At 38.5% G+C, this 27145-nt stretch overlaps 1 long non-coding RNA gene across 3 annotated transcripts in view; it reads left to right on the top strand.

The window, feature by feature from the left end:
- LOC121506182 overlaps positions 1–27145 on the top strand; it is a 91427-nt gene that overhangs the window by 33967 nt on the left and 30315 nt on the right. For all 3 annotated transcript variants that reach the window (XR_005991622.1, XR_005991621.1, XR_005991623.1), the window contains one exon: positions 11119–11210. This is a non-coding gene — a long non-coding RNA (uncharacterized LOC121506182). The remainder of the gene's footprint in view (positions 1–11118; positions 11211–27145) is intronic.

Raw genomic sequence — 27145 nt, 5'->3', positions numbered from 1 at the left:
CTAGGCGTGTTTGACATTTATGACATGATTGCCAAATTTAAAGCCTTCCAGGCCTGACTGTTTACCTCTGTCTGTGTTAAAGGCTGACGATGAAACGACCAGGTTTATGATGAGGGCTGGAGCTCTCTCTTATTGAGTGTGTGTTTGACTTTTATGACATAATTAGTGAATTTAAAAGCAGCATTCAGATGGCACACTTACTGTATACTGTGTGTGTTATTGCCTTCATTAACAGAGCATTTCTATTGTGTGTGATGGCTTTAACAGCATTACGACTTGACATCTAAATGAGCTAACAGTATTACGAGCTGATTATCTGACATGGAATATTTAAGCTGTGTGATATGATGTCACTAATGGGTTAATGGTCTAATGGGACACACTGATACACAGAAGCTCAAACACTGAAGAGGGTTACAAATAAAGCTTAATAATAAACAAATCACGCCTTAAAAGAAATAAATCACTCATCAGCGGAATACAAGATTCTTAATAGGGTTTGGAAATTAATTGAAATGTAGATAAAATCACAATATGACCTACTACAATTTTCACATTGCACAGGGGGGCAATATTTCTTCGGCCTGAAATATGTTTTGAAATACCAGTTTAATACATCTTTTGAGGCAGAGGTGTTTTGCTCGACACATAATGCAAACATTCAAGTGCCAATATTTTCTAGAATAACTGACAAAAGTTCCAGCTTTCCTTGTTTTTTGTATATTTTTGTCTTCCTCAAAATAAGAAATCCATAATATCATCACTCCCTTCATTACAATTCATATCAAATTTGCAATATATGAAAAAATAACTGCAAGAAGACATTTTTGTTAGATTGACTTGAATTTTGGGGGGATTTTTGCTTAGAAATTTTTGAATTTCTGGGGGAATTAGCTTTGAAACCTTTAGGTAATTTCATGAAAATTTGAGAAATTTATTTGTAAATTCTTCTTTTTTTGAGGGGGGTTGCTTTGAATTTTTTTTTTTTTTTTTTGTATTTTTATGACAATTTCAGGATTTTTTTGGGGGGGGGGGTGATTTGTTTTTTTTGGGTGGTGGGGCAGGTTTTTAATTCTTAGTTATTTTCATAGAATTTTTGAACATTTATTTATATATTTTGGGAGATTTGATAAAAATTTCTGGGGGAAATAGCTCTGTGTGTTATAATATAAAATGGTTTATAAGATGAGGAACCTGAAGAATAATCACATTAAATTGCAGTTGCAATGTTGGGTGAAAAAAATCACAATTAGATTATTTTCCCAAATTGTTCAGCCCTAATTCTTAAAATGTCCGTATGTTTGGTGACAAGACTGCAGCTGTTTGTATTTTTATTTATCTTTAAGATCAATTAACAGGTGACCCTACGATCATCCTCAGATGTTTTTTCTCTCAAAATAAAACCAAATTATTAGAAATAAAAGGCCTGAATGGGTTCAAACATTTAGAATAACCTAAATAATCATTTATTAAGACATGAGGCGTAATGACACAGACCTGAGGTCAGCAAGATGTGAACTTATTGCAAGCATTGGCCATGATTTTCAAATATTCATATCCGTAGGCTTTAATTTGGTCAAAACAATCTGATGTGTTCATGCCGAATTGACAAAAGCCTCAGCTTGTGCCCAAAATTACCCAAATCATAAATTGGGTATTAAAGCCACACACACCCTCAGACTCAGTGGAACAAAAGCACACGCCGGTGGTACGCCTCACGCTTTGGTTAGCTGTGTGTTTGGCGTGGACACACCTCCTGCATCTGTCCACTCTCTCTCTCTCATCTCTCCATCAGAGTTGTACAGGACGCTTCAGCTCATTATCAAACTATACACACACATTCAAACACACACGTGCAGCAACCTGATCATCGGCGTGTTAATTGCAGGCTGTTTTCTGACATGAGATCGCCACGCTACCTTGAACACCATAATTATGTCACCAGCACACACACAGGCACACTTTATCATGGTGTGTAATTACAGGTAAGAGGAGCCAATAGGAGCAGCAGGTGGCAGCAATATCATATAGTCAAACGCCCCTTTATTAGACATTTAAACACACCTCAGGGACATAAACAGAGGCTAGAAGCTTTAAAAAAAGCTGCTTGATTTTTTTTATAAATAAATTGTATGAAAATTTTAAAAGAAATTAAACTCCTGCTTGGGTCTGGTATATGTGATGTAAATTTAATTTGTTCTTCACACATACAGAAAGCACAGTTTGTCAAAGATACTTCTGATAGACATGGATTTCTACCTCAGATTTCTTTACTTTTTCTAACAGTTCAGTTGAACATTTAGGATAACATTTACTTTGTAATACAGTTTTTAATGGGCTCCTCACAGGACACTCTATGTTTGATGTCAGAAATCAGTGAGGAGCATTGATTTACACTAGTGGAAATACCAAGACCAAGGTACATCCTCAAATACATCCAACCATGGGGATTAGAGAGGGAATTATGGAATAAGAAACTGTCATGATGATTCAGAAGCAACAAGAAGAATCTAAGTTTTATTGCTAATAAGTCTGAGAAAGCTACAGGAGAGCTGATTTCAATCAGACAGTCTAAAGCAGGGGTTCTCAACCTTTTTAGACCTCAACCCCCAAAATAGAAGTGCCAGACCCCCAGGGATCCCACTCTACCCAAAGGTGGTTGAACACAGCCATACATATACAAGAATAGTCATGTGCAGACAAGGCCGTCCATTAGGGGAGATAAAGGGGAGAGCTTTCTGAGGCCAAGCCAAACTCTTGGCCCATGGAGTCACAAAAATCAGAGTTTAGCTGTGATATCTTTTTACCTGAATAATAACCACTCTTATCAAAGCAACAAATTTTTTTTTTAAATTATTTGTGCCATAGTTTATAGCCTTTTTAAAAAAATGTAAATCCCCTTTTCTCTGAACAGAATTAAAATGGGTTAAAATTGCAAAAAATGCATAGAAAATGTGATGAAATAGGACTTTAAAGACCCTGTAAAGTGAAATCCAAAGTTTTTGTCTTAACACTCTAGATATGTTGGAATATGGTTGCTGTAAACATGTGAAAACACTGAGATCTACATGTGACTGAATTCTGAATTTAGGCCATTTCACCTCTTTCCTGGCTTGGTTTCATGTGGGCAGGGCCAATATGTGGGCTCACGATGTCATGAGCCCACAGTAGAGAATGACCCCGCCCCTCTAACACTACAATATTGTGGAAGGAAGCAGTCGACTGGAGCAGGGACTTCTGGGATTATTTTGTGCAAATGAATTCACTCTTGTACCATTCTATAATGTTCATGTTTCATTGCAAAGTTACAGTTATGCATGCTTTGTTTATTGGTTCATGTTTTTAGTGGAAAATATTTTTCTAAGTATGAAACCATGAGTGAGGGGGTTAATGCTGCAGACTGCGCTGCCTGTATGTGTCTTTATCTGTGGTTCTAAATAAAAGATAGCTGCTCATGCTTACTGCGTGAGGGCTTGTTAAACTCATTCAACTTATCTATGAGCCACTCCTCATCACAGTTTGCCACAATCTAAAATCACAGAGCAGTTCAACTCAGTACAGTCTGTTGGACTGTACTGAGCCACAGTCGTCTATGGATCATTTAAAGCATCATAGCAGAGATTTGAACAGACTTTGTCTCTTCTTCTAAGGTCAATAAAAGGTCAAGAGACAGGCTAATGGCATGAGTGCTTTCCTCCATTCAAATTGTAACATTTTTTAAAACCTGAGAGGATCATATTCCTCCTGAGTGGGCGTGGCTTCAGCTCCTTCAACAGACACGCCCACACCATCCTGGAGCAGATTTTACTGCCTCATTTTTCATGATTTGAAGCTTAATTTTTTAAACTTTATGTGACTGAAATTTGACCTGGGGGTTCATAGCACAGTGATCTATCATACGACAAACCTAAATACAGATTTATTTTTACCTTACAGGGTCTTTAAAGTAGCAGAAATGGGTTAAAGAGCAAAAAGTTAGATAAAAGTGGCAGAAATGGATTTAAACTGTAAAAACAGGCATGAAAATGTAGTAAAAGGGTTTATCAGTTGCAGTATTGGCTTTAGAGTGGCTTTAAAGGTGAAATAAAGGTGGTGAGATTGGATTAAAATGTGGAAAAAAAGGTATGACTGAGGCAGAAATGTATTTAAAAGGCAAAATTTGGTGGGAAAAGGTGATGAAAACAGATTAAAATGTTGCGAGATTGGTGTGAAGTGGCAAAAATGGGCGCAAATTGCGCAAAATTGATTGAAAGTGGCAAATACAATTGGTAGAATCGGGCGGGAAGAGTTGTTTAAAGGGGTGACAAATAAATACTTTCAACAGTAAGACCTAATTATATTTTGACATACTTTTCAGTTCTAAAAGGAGGTAACTGTATCCCTGGATGTTAAAACACAATGGGCCTCGTTCACTAATAAATGCGTAGAAATGTTCTTACTCTGCGCACAAGTTCAGTGTATACGCAAAATCACTGTTGGATTCATGACACGTGTGCACCGGCCAATTTTCTTCTCACCACCGTGCGTATGTTAATGAATCAGAATCATTCAAATTGACAAGCTCTTGCCCGCAATCTGCATAAACCACGCCCCTATTTCTCTATAGAAGGACATCCGTTTGATGCATCAAAACGAAATCGGCAAGAAGGTTTGAAGTTGCGAGGGATGGCCCCAAAAATTAGAGGAAGAAATTTCAAATTAAAATTGAAGTTATCGTGTCAGAGGTGGAGACAAGGAAAACGACACTTTTTCGAAGCGTTTCCACTGGAGTCTCGATGATAAACAAAAAAGATACCTGGGCCTCTATCACAGAGGCTGTCAATGTAGTGTCACCTGAGGAGAACAAGGACCACCTGATCTCACTCCACAGGATGAGCGATTGGCTGCAGTAATTAGAAAGTCATCCATCTCTGGCATATGTCAACGGAACGAGGGTGAAAGTGATGACATTCATCCGTCAGGTTACCTGTAATTATTAATTTGTTTATATTTGGAATTCTTAATCTCTTGCAAATAAGTGAAATCAATCAGAAAAAAACAACTTTATTTAACTGAAATTGCCAATGCTGATTGCAACAATCAATAAATCTGTAGGCCCATATTGACGGTGACGTGTCAAAGTTGTTTATTTCACTTAAATGCTCTTTTTTTTTTTTTGGTAAATGAAGTGTTAAATTGAAGCTTCAAGATTTTAAGTATATGAACAATGAAAAAGTTTCCATTTCATGGTTATTTAGTACATTTGATCAACTTATTAGCTAAAACCCAGTTTTAATGATTATCTTTAATCCCTTTATAAATTAATGTAGTTTCAATACATTGGACATCTTGGGTAAAAGATATGTGTTTAAAGTTTCTGAAAGCTAATCCTGCATTATTTGTGCGTACGCATGGTCTGAGGAGGTTCTAAATTTGTTCGCAGAGTAAGAACAAATTCAAGTAAGAACATATTGATGAATCACAGATTTGTGCGTCAAACGTTCGTACGCACAATTTAAGCACAAATTTGTGCGTATGCACTGTTTGTGAATGAGGCCCATTGATACTGTCAATCCATCACACCTGGAGTGGGCCAGTCTATGGGTTTTTTTAGGGCCCAGCCAAATCTGCTTGTTTTGTATTGATATAAATAGATGCAGTACTTTGGAGCCTGTGATCAGAGCTGCATCTGTAACACAGTTATTGCTAACAGCAGTCTGCTTTTCAGGAACAACAGACTGAAACACTACTGAAAAGCAGAATCAAGCACCCTAAAAATTTCAATTAACATAGTCTGCTGACTCCAGAATGCCTTTATTTGCTCTTAAAGGGCAGCATTGTCATTTATTTTTAGTATTTACGTATTAAAACTGCTTTAACTCTATCTTTATAGTAGGATTTTTACACTCTGAATCTCTTTGTAAGCTGTTAGACCACAGCAGTAGCAGTGTGATTATGTAAAGATTGAACACACACTGCTGCATCCACACACAGTCTCAGACATAGGTAGACCATAGTGGTTTAAGGGGTTTTGAGGCCACAGTGAGACTGCCAAGAGGTCTGTGGTGAGAGGCATGCCACAGTGTTGGACCAAACCAAACACACGTTCACTCAAACATTGTGGTATTTAAATAAGACCAGATATAAAAAAGTAAGAGTGTTTATACACCTTTGTAGTCATTATTAGTATTATTATTTATCACTTTTTTATTTTTTAGATGTTTGCTATTTCTTTTTCTCTTTGTCATTGTGTTTTAAAGTCCTGTGTGAAGCACTTTGAGTTGCCTTGTTGCTGAAATGTGCTGTAGAAATAACCCTGTCACGCCTCATTTCTTCATGCAAAGACCTGGTAGCAAAAATTATCAACATAAACATTTTCCTTAACCTTTAAATGTAGGGCTGTAGTCGAAGCAGTGGTTCATTTTTCAGTATTTAGTATGTAGTCCATGTGTTTCCCTCCATGCCTTGTTGATGATAGTCACCTACTGCATTAAAGATGAACTATAACAAAGGAGCAGCATGATCTACAGTTAATTTGTAGGATATTTTTGTATTTGCAGCTTTCCTAAATCACATTTCACAGAAAGAGATGAGTTATATCTCCTCTACTGTGCTCCCAGCAGGATTTTGAGAAGCTGGTAAGATCCTGAAGCTGTTTTACATTTCCTGAAGCGACTGACTGCAGAGTCCTGGCAGAGATTTGATGTGTTACTGGAATATCCAGTTGTTAACAAATTAAACATCTGCTTTCAATAAAACGTGAGCTGCTACCAGCTAATTGTCGGGCAACAAACAAGACACACACAAGCACTTTTAATTTAGCTGGTGACTACTAGCTGGCGCTGCTTTAAATTAAAGAAATTACACTATTAAACGTGCACGTTTGCTCAGAAACAATCACTTTTATAAGCACATTGCTCATCCAAACTGTTGTGCCTCATTTTCCCATCTCTATTTTTTAAATTGTTCATCTTCTAGTAAACTCTTACTCATATCTGACTTGACTAAACGCTCCAATCCAGATTCAGGAAAACGTGTAAGCCAACAGCACATGTGTGTGTGTTGACTCAGGCTGCCAGCTTCATAAAGTGGAACAACAGAGATTAGATTCTGTGATTCATCAAATCATCTGGCATATAAAGCTCGTCAGGAGTTATGGATCTAGTTTACAGTGACCCCTACAGGTCAGAGGTGGTGTAGCAATACAAAGTATCACCAAATAAAGAGCAATTTATAACTGATATACTAATATTAATATGTATAATTTTAGGACAAGAGTTGAAGTACAATATGCTGAGTCATAAAGAATTTTAAAGATCATAAAAGCTCTAAAACAAGTTCTTACTCATGAAAACAAAGATATGATGAATAGGTCCCCAAATTATAAGACAGACATGTTTGGGGATGTAACATTTCTTCTTTCAGTATTATGAGCTTATCCTAAGATAAAGTTTATATGCCGTTCAGAGATATAAACTGGAGTTGTTTTCAATATGCTGAACTAGGCTCGGTATTGTCACAAACTTAGCCCACGTGCATAAAAAGGGGGATGGGATAATGCCTCAGATGTGCTCATGTGTCTCAAGGAAGAATGGGTCATGATTAAAATCTTGGAATATTCCTTAATTTTTTAACATTGTTTAAGAAACTATCATGTCATCAAAAATGTTTCAATAAGGGGGTTCAAATTATCTTCAATAACCACCCATTAAATGTCATACAAGTGTAATTATTCCTTTTTTTCTTCATGTAATTTAAAGTTACTTTCTTGGGCCTGTTGCCTTTATTTTGACAGGACAGCTGAAGAAACACAGGAAATATGAGGGGAGAGAGAGCAGGGGAAGACATGCAACAACAGTGCCACAATGGAGATTCAATCCTGTGACGTGTGTCCAGGACTGTAGCCTCTATATACGAGTGTCTGCTCTACCAGTTGAGCTAAACCAGGCCCTGCTTTGTCAGGGAAGCAAACTGATGCGTTAAATCCTCTACAAGAGAGAGCCGATGGTCGCTGCAGTTATGTGGAAAATTTAAGTGCAGATGGGAAATTAATCAAAACATGTTGAAGAAAATATCAGCAATGGGGCTGCAACATTTATTGCAGTTTTATCACTACAGCAATTAAGTTTTTATTTTTTTCAAAGTCTGAATTTATCACAATAAAAAAATATTTTTTATTCAAACAAACATTACTTTCTCACTCAGCTCACTAATCTCTTTTACAGTTTTGATTAGGGATGGAGATTGTTAAAAAATGTATTAATAATGATTCCCTTATTGATACTCCTTATCATGAGTCCTTATCAATACTGCTGTCGAGCCTGTCACGTTCCAGTACCTGCAAGACTTGAATGCTGTATTGATGATCTACAAAGTTTTAACTCCTGGGTTTTGAAATTACAGAACTGGGTTGTTTTGATCTCCATCCCTCATTCTGATACAGTCAAAATGGCGAAAAATATCACACTTTTTGTCATGTGGCCTACGATAAGATCAACAGAAGGTCCAAAGTACAGGGTTCCCGCAGATCCTTGAAAAGTTTTAAAAAGTCTTAAAAAGTCTTTAAGGCTACAAAATGAATTTGCAAAATTCTCGAAAAAGCAGTCGCTGCCCAACTCCAGCAACACATGTCCAACCATGAGCTCCATGAACCTCTTCAATCAGGATTTCGCACTCACCACAGCACTGAGACCGCCCTTATCAAAATAACCAACGACCTCCTCACAGCTGCAGATTCTGGACACATCAGCCTCCTCATTCTCCTTGACCTAACCGCTGCCTTCGACACAATATCCCACACCATCCTCCTTGACTGCCTGTCTCACCATCTTGGCATCACTGGTACAGCTCTCTCCTGGTTTCACTCATATCTCTCACAAAGAAAACAGTTTGTTACCATCAGCACCTCTCACTCAACCCCCGCCCCTGTTAACCAGGGCGTGCCTCAAGGCTCTGTTCTTGGACCTCTCCTTTTCACCATCTACGTGCTTCCCCTTGGACAGATTATTCACAAACACGGTCTTAGCTTCCACTCTTATGCAGATGACACCCAACTCTATCTCAGCACCAAACCATCCACTCAGCTCCCTCCCCACTCCCTGGTAAACTGTCTCCACAACATCAAAGCCTGGATGACATCTAACCAACTCAAACTCAACAGCAATAAAACAGAGCTCATGGTTGTGGCCCCCAAAGTGCTGCTGCAGAAGGTTGAAGATCTCATGCTCAATTTGGACGGGACCTCCATCTGTCTGTCCTCCGAGGTCCGAAACCTGGGCCTCATCCTGGACTCCACCCTCTCCTTCCAGTCCCACATAAAGTCTGTCACCAAATCTGCCTTCTATCATCTCAAGAACATCTCCAGACTCCGACCATCACTCCCTGATTCTGTGGCTGAAACACTCATTCATGCTTTCATAACCTCCCGCCTGGACTACTGTAATGGAGTCCTGTCTGGAGTTCCCAGCAAAACCCTGGACAGGCTTCAGTACGTCCAAAACTCTGCAGCTAGAGTTCTCACCCGCACTAGACCCTGGCAACACATCACTCCGACCCTCATCCACCTCCGTTGGCTCCCTATCAAGTCCCATATCAACTACAAAGTCCTCCTCCTCACAAACAAATCTCTCCATGCTCTGGCTCCCAAGTACCTTTCTGATCTCCTCCATCCGTACACACCATCCCGCAACCTTCGATCTTCAGACACTGGCCTACTTTCCATGCCCAAAACTAAACTCTGTACCTATAGAGACAGAGCCTTCACTGCTGCAGCTCCCACCCTCTGGAACACTCTTCCTGCAGACATCTGTAGCGCTCCATCTCTGGACATTTTCAAAAAACGTCTCAAGCACCACCTGTTCACCACAGCCTACAGTCTTCACTAAACCACCCCTTACACTCATCCTACCCCTCACATAGTTTGCCCATGTCTATGTGTTCCTGTAAAGCGTCCTTGGGTTTCTTGAAAGGCGCTATATAAATTCAAGATATTATTATTATAAAATGTCTTACAACTTTGATTTTCAATAGTATTAGGTCTTACATTTTAGAAGCCTTTTTTAAAAGACACACCTTCATTCAGTCTTTGTTTTCCTGCAAAACTTATTTGATTTTCATCACTCTTTTTTGAATTGTTTATTATTATTACTGAGATGTGTCATGATAAATATCACTATATGTTCTCAATTGGTAGGTCGGGACCCACTGATGGAGCAGTTTTCAGTGGGTCATGACTAGGTCTCTGAAAAAGAAATGGTGGCAAAAGTCTTAAAGTCCTTATGGGATGTGCATCGATACCTTTTATTTTACCCTGTTTTACTGTGAAATTGGGTAAATCTGAATGTTCAAATGATATTTCAACTAATTTATCTCCACTTCTCGCGATAAATGGCTGCTTTTCCCACGATAATAAAGTTCTCTGGAAAATTGGCCAAAATTGACACATAATGGTGGGGAAAGAGAGTAGAAAATTAGTGAGTTTTATCCCTTTTGTTTTTATATCAGGTGCTTTTGTCCAGTCATGCTCCAAACTGCAACATATTCATCAACTAAATATGCAGAACTTTTTAGAAACTTGGGTCATGATCTGTCGTAAGACAGACTGGTGGGTCCTGAGACCGGTAGAGTTAAGAACCAATGCTGTACAGCACAATAATTAATAAAGGCATTAAATGTGTCTTAAGTCATCTAATTTAGGTGTTTCCTCACTATTTGACATTTCAAAAAACAATGAATTGAATTAGCGAATTCAGTGCTAGCCTAGTATAGCGAAGAATCATGCATGTTTTTCATTTCTGACCTTACGCTGCACAAAAAATTATGTTAATTTTCAGTTAGGGTCTTAAAACATCTTAAATTTGATCTTTAAAAGTGTGTAGAAAGCTGGAAAATAAGTCAAAGTAAGATTCAGATTACTAATCACCAATGTTCGGGCTTATACAAACTAGAGGTCTTGGAGTAAACTGATTCACACAAGAATCACTAATGCTAATTTCTAGGTTTCCAAATCAGTTCAAAATGTCCAAAAACTCTTATTTTTAAACTTTACTTCGTCCTGAATACATATTCAACAGTGAACCTTGAAGCTAACATTGTCCTCCATTCACCTTCTCCTACCTTTCCTTGATCCTGTTTGTGTAGGTTCTTATTCATCCAGGCCATGGTCATCCAAAGCTTGATCCAAGAACTGAACTGAAGAAGCCTTTGGAGGAGAGGCGAAGGACCTTAGTCAGGTTTGGTTGCACCCTTGAGACCAAGCTTTGTGATTTTTAACATTTTGATCTATACAGCAGAAAGGAAAGTTCTCATTATTCAAGTGGAGTTTTATTTGATACGGCACTTTAAATGCAGATCTTCACTCATATTTAACCATTAACAGACTTGATTCCCTTGAACAAGCATTAAAGTCTTTGTCAGTACTCGATTGTTGCCTAACTTGAACTCTCACATAAATTGCATTGACTTCTGCTCACATCAGCAGTTGAGGTTGCTTCTGTTTTTTGAATATTTGTCACATATCTATATTTGCACTCAGTAGGCGACATGGCAGATGTTCACACAGATCGCAGGTTCACACAGGAAGAAGAAAATAACTCAGAGGCTGTTTGTGTAGCAGAGAGGAGTTGCTCTGTGCCTATTGTGAACTCTGACAGTTATATGATGCAAGCTGAAAGGCAAACAACAAAACAACACAAGCGCATGTGTGGTTCAGCGATTGTGTTTGTGTGTGCAGCCACAGACAGCACGTCTCCCTGTCTGCTGCCCCTCAAATAAATTCAGCACTGTTGTTTTTCCACTAATACAGCTACTGGAACAATCAAATATATTGACCAACACACACACCCACACACACACACACACAGATAAGTCTTGTCATGCACTTGAGCCTTGTATTGGTTGAGTTCTCTACAACTGGATATGCAACATTATCTGGTCACATACTGGCTCCACCATGGACACACAAACACTTTTAAAGAATAGCTTGGTATGCAAACACACACTTGAATACACACACATAGAATCAAACAGACACACACCATCACACAAACTCTGCGTCTGCTGGTCTAGGCCGATTGATCCCGAGTACGGTGCCACAGAGTTTTGAATCCAATGCTGATAAGAAATACTGACACGCACATACTCAGAGGAGACACATAGACTCCATCTTTAGCTGGAGCTGCATTTTTTTAATCGTTTATATTTTTAAAGGGTGATGCTGCTGGAAGATATGATGACAAACTGCATTAAAAAAAGGGAAATTTAGTGGTTTCTTGGGCTTTTGCAATTCACAGAAAGCACTGATCAAGTTGAGGTTTCAGTTTAGCTGTTGTATTTAATTACTACAGCTGCATCTGTGTATTGTAAGCTACTTTAAGAAGTTAATTAGTTGTTTGGTGATGATATTATAGGTGCATTTGTACCCCTGTACAGGTAAAGTAGTTGTTTTTGTAATGTTTCTGCTGCTGTATGCTCTAAAGATGTAGCTTAGGCTGACTTATGGCTGTGCAACAGTAATGGCTACACCAACAGTATAGTACTTCCTGTTTTCTTTAAATGCATGATTATGACCTAGCTAGAAAAAAAGCATTTAATGAGTGGTGCCAAACCCTGTCAGTGCAGTGAAGCTGTTTACAGTACTCAACAAATGGGATGAATTTTCAGCCATACTCAGTCTCATGCAGCATGTGACATTGGCAGCTGTACACACTTGCAGTAATGTGTCTTGGCACTTGCTGGTATTTTTAGTCAACAATATAAGCAGCAGCCATCTTTTTAGATGAAGAAACAGAGACTGGAACTGTGGCCTAAACTCTGAATTTTGCAGTGCCTTATGCTGTCACCACACATTGCACGTTATTCAGCACTTCTAGTTGGAGTATGGTGCAACTTTAAGGGTCAGACACTCATTTTGTGAGTTTTATAACATTTTTTTGCCCTAGGTGAGTCTAACTCAGTGATACTGAGTGGCTCTTTTGTGACTATTTGTGGCTCTTTGATGTCTTAATTTTGAATATTATTCCTCCAGAAAATAGTAGTGGGAAACTTTTTTGCCCTTTTTCACAATTTTTTTTCCACTTTCTGCCATTAGAGCTACCATTATATACTAATTGTTTTCTATTTTTTGCCCATTATTGCCACTTCTATTTGCAACTTTTTTTCCAATTGTTGCCACTTTCATCCCATTTTTTCCCATTTTTTGCCATGTTTCACCCATTTAAGCTACCTTTTGCCATTAAATACCACTTCTTTCCCATTTTTTCCCCCATTTTTGCCACTCTTCACTGCTTTTTGCTCATTTTAGCCCATTTCCACTCATTTTTTGCAACATTTTTGCCACTTTTGGACCATTTTTGCCACCTGTAACTCATTTTTTTGTCACTACTCCCCCATTTTTGCTATTTTCTGAACCTTCTTTCACTTTTCTCCCCATTTTCACCTCTTCACACATTTTTGCTGCTTTTTGACGATTTTTGCCACCTTAATTTTTTTTAATGCTACTTAAGTCATTTTTGCCACTTTTTACCACTTAGATTGTGACTCTTGCAATGGTATTTTTCAATAATTTGGCTCTTTGGTTGAGCAGGATTGAGTAACATTGGTCTAACTTTAACTTTATTCTGTTGGTGACATAAAGAAAGCTCTCTTCATTTTAGAGTCTATGGAAACTCAGAAATTCTTCATTTGATGAGCTGATATACATTTCCCTCCAAAAGTTTTGGAACAGTGAATAATTGTTGATGCTTCCAGTTTTTTTAAAAATCCACAGAATACTGTATTACACTCCGTCCTGACAGTCTAACAAGTTAAAGCAGCTGCCTGTGGTGTTATCCAGTGAAGCACATTTTGTCTTCAAATGTGACAAAAAGTGATCTCCACGTAGAGGAGGGAGACTGATGGCATCACTCTGTCCTCCCCCAGAGACGACTGAAACCCTTTTAAAGTTCCCCTCTCTCTCTCTCTGTTTCATCGCTTTCTCCTGTTTTCACTGTTTGCTATCTCCCCTCCCCTCTCTCTCTTTCTGTCACCCTATCAGGCAGGCTCTGCAGTCGATAGGGCCATTAGTAAATAACAGATACATAATTTATTAAATATCCTTAGATACATATTTCAGCGTCAGATTACAAGGAAGGGGGTTGGGAGTGGGGAGGCTGACCAAGAGAGGGAGGGAGAGAGAGAGAGGATGGATGAGGGAAGGAAACAACTGGTTGACACTTAAAAAACATTTAAGATTTGACATATAAAACATAACTGTGAATGTATCACACAGCCTTTTCAAGCATACGTCCTGTATGCACTTTAACCCACCCACATATGCATGAATTCAACGGTATGAAGCTATCAAACATCATTTGCAGAAGTAGAAGTTTACACAGAACAGCTGCTTCTCACCACAACCACAAGATTAACCATAATACACACAAATGCACACAGTCTTTGCGCACTTCCTCCCAGGGCTTTGAGAAGTGGAGTGTGAATGAGGAAGAAAAGACACAGCCACATCTGATAAAAACAAAATCAAATTTCATTCTAACTCAAGCAAACTGATGCATTTTACTTCTGATATACAGTATGAATTCATCTTTAGAAGTCTCACAAAAGGCTGCAGCTGAACACAGTTCTTTTCAAATGAGAAATTTAAAGTAAAGCAAATATTTAAAGCAATTTAAATTAAGTCTAGTGCAGAATATGCCAACTAAAACTATATTCAGATGATACAAAACAAATTAGAAGTTAGTAAAAAGGAAAAAAAGGGCAAGAAAAAGTCCAGTCATATGAAAAAACTTTGTGTAAAACTTGTCCTGGTCCTCACAAAGATAGGATAGAATAATAAGATTATTAACATGGATCATTGCACACACCTTTGCATCTCTCTGACTTCCACTACACATCGCACATTTTCTCCCTCACATACTAATATGTGAATATTTATTCATATTTGACGCCACTTTGGATAAAAATCAATCAGGTAATCAAGTTGTCGCCGTGAAATCCTCGCTCTGCTGGCGTTTTGCATATTCACCTCCACTCACATCATTAAAAACACATCCATCGACGCCACCGCTGACGACTCGCCTTTAATTAGTTTGAGCAAACATATCGAGCTGCATCACGAACACACACATCCTAACACGTTGGACTGTGAAGACACTGAGATAACGCTGAATCTGTATAATTTTCATAAAACATTTAGGGGGGAAAACTGCTGCGCTTTGACAGGCACTGACAGTGAGCTGATGCGTGGCAGTCTGGGACATTTGGGGCCTTTTGAGAGAATGGAGAGTCCATGGTGAGGCTGAATGAGGTTAACATTACTGGGATGCAATTCATGCACTGTATGTGCTTTAAAACATAGAGCTTTGAAAAAATCATCCAACAGGCACCTCTACAAGTCACAAATTACACTTAAAGACACATTAACCCAAAATATTCAGACCATGCAATCCAAAGGAGACACTCCTCTGCCTTTATTTGAAGTTCTTCAGCCCCCAGGATGCCTCATTTTATTGTTCTTTTCCACATGCACATTGTTTGACCATTTTTCCAAGTATATAGTTCTCCATAGGCTGCAGAGCTTGTGCTGTATTGGGTGAAGCTAAGTTATAATATACTTAGAAATAATTGGCCATGCAGCGTTAACACTATTGGAAAGACGTTGCTATCTAGATTTGAAGAGAAATGGTTAAACGTTGCCTTGATTAAGTGAGGCCATATATTTAAATCAAGCATGATTATGGTACTGAATCTGATGCTGAAGCTAACCTAACAAGAAGTCTTGAGATCTTTAATTCTTCAGTTTAGAATCTTTCTTCTGTCAGCAGATTCAGAAACATACCAGAGAAGCAAAGACTATGTGAACTTTGTGATTTAGAAGTCCAGAATGAATCTTATTTTCTTTTATATTGTCCTTTCTATGATGAGTTCAGATCACCTCTGATGAATGAAATGTTTGTAAAAAAACCTGAAATATTTTGGAGCAATAGGACGACTGGATGGGGTGGTTGTTTACTTTCAATGTGGCCTCTTCGTTTTGTAAGTATTATTCCATCAAGTGTCTGCGTTTGGTTTCTGGTCTATTTGTATTCATATTGGTGTCTTGTAAGCCTATTTGGGCTGAGCATATTGGTTTTGAATGACACAGTAATAGAAAATCATCATTACCTCCGCCAAGGAGGTTATGTGATCGGGTGGGTTTGTTCGTTTGCTCGTTTGTTTGTTAGCAACAAAACTCAAAAATCATGGACGGATTTTCATGAAATTTTCAGGAAATGTCAGAAATGGCATAAGGAAGAACTGATTAGATTTTGTAACTGATCCGGGTCACCGTCTGGATCCAGGAATTTTTTTTAAGAATTCTGTGCTTTTGGGAGATAGGGCTAATGGCAGAGGTCTGCACAGTCACCACTTTACACCAGTAGATGGCAGACATGAGTAACTTATTCAAAGTTTGGGAGTTCATAGAGTTTCAAAGACACATGCCCGGTCGAGGAGACGAGTCAGAGCATAACAGAGAGAAAGACAGCGAATTGTAGCGAGAATACTCGCAGTGCTGGGAGGAATAGAGGAATATTCATCCTCTGCCATGACTTCCACACATAGCAAAGCCAATGCTCTGCCTCACCGTGTCTCCACCCCAAAGGGGAGGGAGTAAGCTGCGAATTAGATTTTGGGAGTGATCTGGATCACCGTCTGGATCCAGGAATGTTTTTAAAGGATTCTTCACTATTGGGAGATAGGGCTGATGATGGAGGTCTGAACTCTCTGAGTGCTTTTCTAGTTGCTAATGCTTTTGTGCAGATACACCAGCTGGATATCTAAGTGCATTGTCTAGCTGGGAGAAATGTGATTGGCTTGTGGCGTTGGAGGTAAAGCCTGCGTTACAGGGCAGATTTTAACTTGGATATGACACTCATCAATTAAATCAAACAGTACTGATACCTGTTTTGATACCATGGTGACAAAAAGGAAGTCTTAAGCCCAGTTAAGGCTTAAGATTCCTGAAAAAATGAGTAGCGACATGCAGCCTTTGAGAGGCTACTCTGAAACCTCCTGAAAGCCTGTGTGTTTACACTGCTGCAACTAGAGGAGACTTTACATGATTTACAGTGCAATAACTCTTACTATTACTTGATAAAAAGTGTTTTTTTTTGTTACTGCACAATCAGTCCGTCTTAAAACTACTTTACATGCAGTGATGTGCACATGCTAGTATTTTCTGTACCTCTTTCATCATAATATTGTGTAACAGTTGGCTGTATGATTCCTTTATGAGGGGGAATCCCTTTGATAAAAATGCTTCCATGCATGTTTCCTGTCATCACCATCATTACATGGCAGCAGTTTCACTCACTTTCTGCACATATAAACACAGAAATGCTTTGCAAGCGCAGTTGCACTCTGACTAAGATATCTATACTTCTTATGGACAAATTTTACCACTGTTGCCCAGATACTAAGGTAACTTTTGGTGCTGAAACAATTCTAAAGAAAGTATAAGTAATCACTTCACTTCCTGTCCAGTTACAGAGCACTTTACAAGCTGTAGTCTCTGTTTCAATTGAATTTTTTCCCTAGTTTAAGGTTTTTACAGGGCTAGCAGATCAAACAGTGCTAAAAATGACATTCTTACAGTATTATTTGAGGTGCAAATCCATAGTAACATCATGCCTATACATTGCTTTGTGACAAATGATCTCATTTTCAGAGGAACAGCCTTTTGTAGTGTAGAAATGTCTGAATATCAGCTTGTTATATTAAGATAACATCATAGAAAGTAATCACAAATGCAGCCATTCCCGGCTAACAGTCCAGCTAACAGTAAAACATCAAATCAGCTCACATTAGAAGAGAAAACATAAAAAGCAAATGGCCTCTTCTCTGATGGATTTTGAATACAGTGTAACATCACGGGGCACTTTGAGACTCTAATGTACATAATGTGTGAATTTCCTCTGTTTGAGTGTGTCCGTGCTTCTCTTGGGTGACGGAAATGTGTGTGTGTGAGCGTCAGCGTGTGTGTAAGTGCCTTTGAAGCAGCTCGCTCGGCCTCCAGCTGCTGATGGAAAACCTCTCATGTGTCGAAATGACCGCATCACCTCTCACTGCTGCCCACACGCACACACACAGACACACACCCTCACGCTCACACGCACACATTCCCCTGCGCCTTACCGCTCCCACAAAGCCACAATGCATCTTGGGAACCATTAAGGAAACCAGAGACCACCGCAGTGGGCAAAGGACACAAACAGAGGGAGAGAGGAGGAGGGCGAGCCAGATAGAGATGGATGATAGCGGAAGAGAGAGAGAGGAGGTGAAACAGAGGCAGACTGATCATTTCTGTGGATTCTTCATTATGATGATGATGATGTACGTACTGTAATGTATGGGAAACCACTGTGGTGTGATGGTTAGAGGACAGACATTACAGAGATTTCAGCTGCTTGTAAGGGCTGCAACATCCTTCACTCCTTTTTAAATCTTTTGAACCACAGTTTTAGGTGTGAAGATCTGTTTTTCAGTAAGTAAGAGTTCGATTTTAATCCACTCTCTACTAAAGAGACAGTCTTTGTGTAATGGTGACATGCTAGAGACTGGATTCTTTGCTCAAACCAAAGACTGACTCAACTTGGCCTATGGCCTGGGGCTGGATCAGGCCTGGATACTAACCATTAAAAGCGACCCGTGGAAAAGTTACTCATACCATATCTTTATTGTAACTGGCCCACTGTTTCGAGGTCTGCAGATTTCCTCCAGTATAAAAATGTAAACTTAACCATGATGATCTAAAATATCCTCATTAAGTCATAAAAATCAGAAAAAGTTGAAATAATTAGATCAAAAGTCAGGAATGTGGTAAAATACATTTGTTCTCATTTCATATTATTAATTTTGCACCTCACAGTTATGACGCAAAGTCATGGTTTTGACTTTTATTTCATACGTTAACCTTTTTAATTCACAATTTTGACTTTTTATCGTATATTTTAACATTTTAGATCCACCGTTTAAATCTTTTTAAGTAATATTTTGACATTTTAAACTCATGATTATGATTTTTTCTCTCATGTTTTGACCTTTTTAGCTCCTTACTTTGACTTTTATCCCATAATCTGAACTTTTAGATCCTCAATTTTAAATTCTAAGTAATATTTTGAACTTTAAATTTAAAAATGTAAATGTTTTTCCTCACGCTTTGACGTTTTAAACCAATGATTTTGAACTTATCTTATGTTTTGACTCTTAAGATTTATGATTTCAACTTTATATTTCATTTATTTGCCTTTTAAAAACATTATTTTGACTTTAAATGCCACGTTTTGAACCTTTTGAGCTAATTAGTTTGAATTTTTATCTCAGACTTTGAGCCTTTAAACCTATTATTTTGACCTTTTTCAATTTCAAAATCCTTTATCATCCATTTATTAGGTTTTTTCCACCATAATCCATTTCTGGTGAAAATGAGGTTGACAGTTTATGGTTAAATGTCGACCCTTCTTGGCCCTCAGGTTGGACCCAAATTCAGAATTCGGCCCCTGCTGTGATTGAGTTTGACATCCCTGCCTAAAGGCATCAAAGAGTCAAAAGACATGTCAGGTACATGTCAGATATGGCAGCATGAAAAGCATCTAATCGCATAATTTTACACTAGATTTTTAAAATGATGCTCTATTTTTATTTTAATATCTTCTGAACAACTTCTGATGATGCATCAACATGCTTAAATTGACCATCTGTTATAATGCAATTCAGTTTTAGGGTGTAAACAATAATGCAGACCGTAGTCTCTTAACAGACTGATGGTCTCTATTAATTGCAGTGCGTTCAGCGTGCACTGATGTCTGTGCGTCTGCTCCTCATCCTCACTGATCTGTTTAAACAAACAGCTGATTGGAGAGTCAAAGGTCACCTGCACCTTTTACTGCTCCCTTGTTTCCTTTTCAATCCATAGCAAGTTCATTTTTCCATGGTTAGGTCCATGTTATGATCTTTGATCTACCTGAAGTCACTTCTTTCTTTTAAAAGATTCTGTATTTGATCAAGAGGTTAATCTCCTAAATTCAAGACTGTCCACAAAACCTAATGAAACCAAAAGTTTCGAGTGTAAATTGGTGGAATTTCAAGTCTAAAAGAAAGGCGATTGATCACAATCAAGACATGACTATTTCCAACACTGGCCTACTATCACTATGGAGCAACAGATGCCCTCCTTAACTTTTAAATCTTAAGCTTTAAGTTTTCACTGGCATTGCAGGCTGCAACAATATGTGACCACGCCTGCAACATTTCTGCACAAGTCGATCACCACATGAATTTTAATACCTGAACTGATTTTACTGTAAAACTATCCGTAAGAACCGATGTACAAACACTGGTTAGAAGATCCTGGTTGTAGTGTGTGACAGTGATGCAGCAGGACAGCTCGCTGATCGTCTCCTGTGATGCTGCTGATATCGACACCAGCAGAACCCGAGAGGCTAGGCTTTAATGCTAACCACTGCACTCTGCTGGAGCATCAATCACACACATGCACATACTACAAGGCACGGGACAGGAATGTTTGCTTAACACTCAATGATCATGCAGTTCACCAATCCTCACTTTGCTCCCCTTTACCCCGAACATTTCCTCCTTTTTTGATTTGAGTAACAATGTGGTTTCATTTTTTACCCTTCCGTCTTAATATTTCACCCCTCTTTCCTTCTTGTAACACTTAATTTCCTCTCTTTCTCTCCTCCACTGCCTCATTCTTTCACCTCAACTCACCTCTCCTTCTTCTCCACTTTCCCCCTCATATTTCCTCCTCCGTTTCCTTCTGCCATCTTAATTCTGACCTCACTCTCCTTCTTTTTTGTTCTCATCACTCTTTTTGTCACCTCTCTTACATCATTTTGTCCTCCTTTGTTTCCCTTTCACCGTAGCTCTTTCTCTCTCTCTCTCTCCTCTCTGATGTGACCTGATCCCAGTAGATCAAGTGTCATTTCTCTGCTGTAATTAAAGTCCAGTTTGCTGCAATCCACTCTGGTGTCTGGTGACAAGACAAGAGGGAGATGTAACCTCCTCTCCTCAGTTTCCCCTTCTAAGTTTTTTTTTCCTCTCTTTTTTCCCTGTTTATTTCACCTCTACTTTAGTGTTTGTGCTTTAATCCTCCCTTTCCCTTCTCTCGTAGTAGCAATTTTGAGACAACTATGCAACTAATGCAAATGAAATGACATGCATAAACAGTGTTGTGTTTTGAAAAGATGAACAAAAGTCTATGCCTAGTTTTGATTTTGACCAGACAGATATGATGTTTAATATTAAAATAGAAACCACATTGGACTTCCTTAGCATGGCAGGAATGCTAAAGACAGGCTAAATGCAAAAGCATGAGCTCAGCCTGAAGTTAGCATCAAGACTCCAGGGAAATCCTTGACTATAAGCTATGCTGATCATTTCCTGGCTCTTGCTAGCAACTCGATGCTCAAACTTGTCTGCAAATTAGCCAATTATTTATATACATGTCATGATTAATAGCATTTATTTCTTAATTTCATGCAGTTGCTACCAAACCTTTTCTGTCTGCCCCCACTTTGGCAGATTAAAATATTTCTAAGTCCCCTCACTCCTTTCCGAACACATCAAAACATAGACCAGTTTACACAGACAAACACATACAGTTAGGATGAGGTGAAAGGAAGGATTTCTGCTCTCTTTCATACCCACTATTGTACGTCTGAAGCCAAGAGTGAGATATGACATGACATATTTTCTTGTTAGTTTGTTTGTTAGCAACATAACTCAAAAAGTCATGGATGGATTTTGATGAAATTTTCCGGAAATGTCAGAGATGGCATAAGGAAGAACTGAATAGATTTTGGGAGTGATCCAGATCACTGTCTGGAGTTTGAAGCGTTAGCGCGCTGGGATCAAGGAGATCCTGTGATCAATGCAGGTTGCACGCTGATTGCCTCTCAGTTAATTATTTTTTTTAGTATGACGTGATGAGCCTAAAAAATGTATTAATGCTTCAAAAGGCTTGTTATGTTCATTTTAGGATCATTTAGACTACCAAACAGGTGCAGTAAGAAACCTGTATGGATTAAACTGGCCCCCAGTGAGTTAATTTTATTTTTATTTATTTATTTTAATTATTATTATTATTGTTATTATTATTATTATTTTTTTTTTTTTTACCTGAACGACCAATCAATTGGTTGGTGCCTTGGTGCGATTTTGGTCGACCAAGTTTTTCTCTGGTTGACTACAGGCCTAGTCATCATGATGCCTGCTGTAGACTCATTATTAGACCTACATTTACCTAGAAGCCATCTCACAAAAGTTGCTGTGATCAACGGCATACATCATTTTTATCCTCTCCTGGTGATCCCTGAGAATGGTGTCCCACAAGGTTCCATTTTGGGCTCGTTTTTTTTAGTATTAATAATTAATGCAGTAGCACTTTCATTTTTATGCTGATGATGCAGTTATATGTGCTTTGTCGTCTTACTAGAAAGTGAAACTAATAAGTACAAATGGCACTTCATGTTGTCCAGAGAGTCAACTTCAACATTTTACCCGGATTCTTACCTTAAACCAGGGATTCTCAATGTTGGGGTCGGGACCCCATTTGGGGTCGCGAGAGACTGAGAGGGGGTCTCCAGATGCCTTAAAAAAACTAAGCACATTTTTGAATTACACTGTTGCCACTTTACACCAATTTTGCCAAATTTTAACCTGTTTTCTTTACTTTTTCCTACCAATTTTAACACATTTTTGCAACTTAAAACCCATTTTGTCCATGTTAAACCTTTTCCACCTCTTTTTTTCTGCCTGCTTTTGCCACTTCTAAACCAAATCTCGCCACTCTCTTGCCTATTGTTAGCTTTGTTGACACACTATTGCCACTATTAACCCCTTTTACCACTTTTTAGGCCACATTTTACAATATATGCCAATTTTTGCCAGTTTCTGACTATTTCTGCCTCAGCTAACCTTTTTTCCAGTTTATATCAGTTTTCATCCCATTTCACCAAATTTTTGCCTCTTTAACACCATTTCAGCCACTTTTAAATTACCACATTTTTGCCACTTTAACTCATTTTTGCCATATCTTGGTTATTTTTTTGTCACTTTTATCTAATTTTTGGCATTTCTAACCCATTTCTGCTACTTTTAAAATCAAATTTCACCACCTTCCCTACCATTTTTGTTCTCCACTGAACCCAGTGTCAAAAAAGCAGGGAAAATACTTAATGAAACAAGCTTTTGAGCCTCTTTACATTGCTTTTTTTTAAAAGTGGTGCAATAATAGACAAATTTACTTACATTGTATTTAAATATTTTCATTTTATGCAACTCTGATTAAGGTTTTATGTGGTGGTGATCTCGGTGGCATCCCTAAAGATGCACTGGATTGCAAATACACGTGCATTTCCAAAACTATATGTATTCCTGAGTTAAAATTAATGAACTCTCTTCTTCAGATGAGCAGACTTATAAAGCTCTCCTCAGTCTTTGTTGATTCTTATTGGCTGTCCCATGCTGCTGACTCTGCCTTTAAAATGACTAATCTGTAGAGTTTGGATTATAGATCTGGTCAGGCAAAGGCTTCCTCTGATAGCTCTAATTATAGTGGGTCGCCACGATGATATGATAGCCAGGAAGTATCGTCTCCCTCTTACTCTAGACTGAAATGATCACGTGGTCTGGTTTCACCTGAGGAAGACAGATTGATGAACAGGTTCTGATTACACTCAGCAGAACTTCAAGAAAACACACACTAATCCTTTAATAATACGTTAATGTTGTCATTATTATAATTGATTCATAATTGTCTTAAGATGCATTAAAGCCACTCTGAGTGTTAGCACAATCTTCATTATGTGATTATCCTGATGGATAATTTTTGTATAAGTGAGTCATTTTCCAGAAAACAATACTCTCCAGGGCAACAATACACTTAGAGTCCCAGTCTGCCAGAGGAGAGAGAGGAGACGCAGCTCTGCTTTAATACCAATGTAAAAAGATCAAAACTACACACACACAGTCATGCTGAGAGGGGGAGACTGTGTTTGTTTTAAAAGAATGGAGTAAAAGAAGATGAAGGACAAAGAGGGCGATAGAGACAGAGGGAGTCCTCCAGTCTCCAAACGTCTTTTATACAATTATAACTTACAGTAAGCCTTCATTAAAGAAACAGATGGGAAATCTTGTTACTGTACTTTACATTTTTAAACTACTTTAGGATCTTTCCTCAAATATAATTCTCTAGGTCTTTGTCAGAAAAATTTCCATCTGGTTCCCTGTCTGAACTTCTGAAAGGAAAAAAAGGACAGTAATACAGTAACCCCTCACTCCTCTCTAGATTTATGTTGTTAGGCTTTTAAAGGCATAATTAGCCTAAGATAATTATATATTTAAAAAGTTCTAACAAGTATAGCCTTTATATGTTGAAGTGTCTTTCTGGATGCTAAACCACCGTCCTGCAGCCCTCTGCTGTGGTTACATGCCATTTAATGTGATTATGTCTTGGTATGAACCAGATGTTGTCTGCCTTTTCTTGCTAACAAGCTAAATCTGGTTTGATTATCTGATAACTGATTGAATGGACTTTGTTCGCAAAGTCTGAACTGTTTGGCATCACAGCAGACAAGTCTTTAATTAAGTTGTTAGGTAGCTCTAAGATGTTATTTTTAAGGTATATTCTTAGAGGAGTGTAATCTAGTGATCGGCCTCAAAATGGCATGAAATCAAAATAAGAACACGAAGTCAGGCCAGGGACTTTCAATTCGAATCCAATTTAAAATAAAACAGAGAAGCAGCATTACAAAAAGCAGACAAATTGCAAGCTGTGCAATTACATTAAAAAGTTTAAAGACAGAATGGTTGTGGTGCAAAGAAAGAAAAAGTTCTACTGGAAATAAATTTATAAACAGGTTAATGTGAAATGTACAAATACAAGCTACAGAAAAGGTTGTAGTTCAATGAAATCAAATACAAATGAGAATATAAACAGAGGTATATTAAGTTGACTAGATACGTCACGGACAAGCCTACGAGTTACAACTGGTGTTTGGCATTAGCTAATGGCCGTGTTATACGGTGACTTTCAGCTGAATTTGTCTGTGGTTGTGGTGTTTATACATGTTATTTGGTTGAATAGTAACGCGTTCACGTTCTTCTTCTTCTTCCTCTGAATCGACGGACTACGCAGTTTTGGCACATTACTGCCCTCTACAGTCTGAAATCGTAACTGCTACTAAGGGCTGTCCCATCTCTAAGTCACGAGATGGCCCTTGCACTCGGTTTTGAGGGGCAATTAAGACTGAGGGTTGAGCTTGAGGGTAAAATTGAAGGTTAAGGAGAGAATTGGGATTCAGCTAAAGACTAACAAAAATAGATCTGTGATGACTAGAACTGACAAAAACTACGTTTCGTTTTCGTCAAGATGACTAGAACTAGACTAAGATGTAATTTAGTTTTTGTCAGACATTCAAAATCTGTGATATTTCTCCACTGTGGGTAAATCTATCAAAAACAATCCATCTGTAGCTATTCTGCCTCTCAGCTGTAGAAAGCAGGGACCCCAGGTTTGACAGGATGCAAAGAACACTCTACCATGTTCATATTTAGGCAAGAAAATAAATGCTTGGACTAAAAGTTAAGACTAAAATGTGAGGACTTAAATGTGACTAAAACTAAAATACACTTCATTTAAAGACTAAAAGTAAGACTCAAATTAAAATAGCTGCCAAAATTAACACTGATATACAGGCAAAGTTAAAGCAGTGCTGTTTAATGGTCATCAGAGTAAATCTGTGACTGTGGAGTGGTCCATATGGTACTGCCTCATATGAGAAAGATCTGTAAGGGGCATCTGAAAAGGGAGGCAGTTGTGTTAAGCAGCTGAAAGAGTGGGTGGTATAGTGATTTTGGAGCAGACTTTGATGGTGCTTTGAAGCCGATTTCTCTTCTGGGGGCTGACGTAGTGGAACCAGCAGGTTATGCAGAATGTTGTTATGCTTTTGATGACAGAGTAATAGAAGGTGAGCAGGATGTTTTTGCTTTCCTCAAAGGAATTGAGCTTCCTAAGGAGGTGCTGCTGCTGGTGGCATATCCTGAGAATCTCTTTGGTGTTGGAGGAGAATTCCAGCAGGCTGCCAAAGCTGGTGCCCAGGTACTCCTACTCCTCAACAAATGCTGCAGCCAGCTCTCCCTGCTGCTTTGACAAAGTCACCACCATTTCTTTTGTCTTACTCACATGCAGCTCATGGCATGAGCTGTTGCTCCACTCCACAAACTCCTGAAGTCCTAATCCGTGGGGCAGTGTGGAGCCTGATAGTAGGGACGGGAGATGCATAATTAACTTTTCTTTATTCCTACATTAAAACGTTATCATTAATCTGAAGTTAGAATTCTATTAAATGTAACTTAAGTATATTTAATATTAAATATAGCTATTTGATCTTATATTAGAGAATAAACAGTCATGAGGGTGCCTTGCATTGGCCTAGCATCGTGAGCTCAAGTGCAAGTGACTACAATTGTCAGTCCCTTCACACTGAAAGCACTAAAAACATCAGATCAGATGTAAAACAATACAGAAAAAGCTCACTCTAGATCTGCTTTTTTGTCTTTTATTGATTCTCCTGTGTGTTTTGGGAAACAGGTACACCTTTTTTTGACCTGTAATTTTACTGTTACTGGGGGTTGTTTAAGGGAAAGGGCTCCATGGGGAGCAGCAGAACGGACTGCTGTATGATAATATCAGTTTCATCTGGAGGGAAACATGAGCAGAAATCTTTAAGAGACAGAGAGGGTCCACATAGATCTCCAGGGCCGCTTCTCAACCATCTCTGTACGGCCGTGATACCCTACGCTCTGCTCGGAGCGCCGCACGGCTTGTTTATTCCACCAATCCCTGGTGAGTATTACAATCTAGGTGTGTAACAACATTGGTGTGTTTTTGTACTGATGCTTTACACAGGTTGCTGGTTTGACTCCAAAAAGCAACCATTGACTCATTCTTTACTCTCTTTACCACATTCATTACATCTTGGATGTTGGTTGACCTATCAAAGTAAGAAAAGCAGCAGGTTAGCCACCAAATCGAGCCTTTTTCTGCACCTTAGAGCTACATTTAAAGGTTTAAATATCATTTCTGTGTGGCACCGCTCCTTCAGTCTTT

The sequence above is a fragment of the Cheilinus undulatus genome, linkage group 24, assembly GCF_018320785.1.
Source record: "Cheilinus undulatus linkage group 24, ASM1832078v1, whole genome shotgun sequence".
NCBI lineage: Eukaryota > Metazoa > Chordata > Actinopteri > Labriformes > Labridae > Cheilinus > Cheilinus undulatus.
Note: the sequence above shows the minus strand (reverse complement) of the source record. Positions and strands in the feature narration are given on the sequence as shown.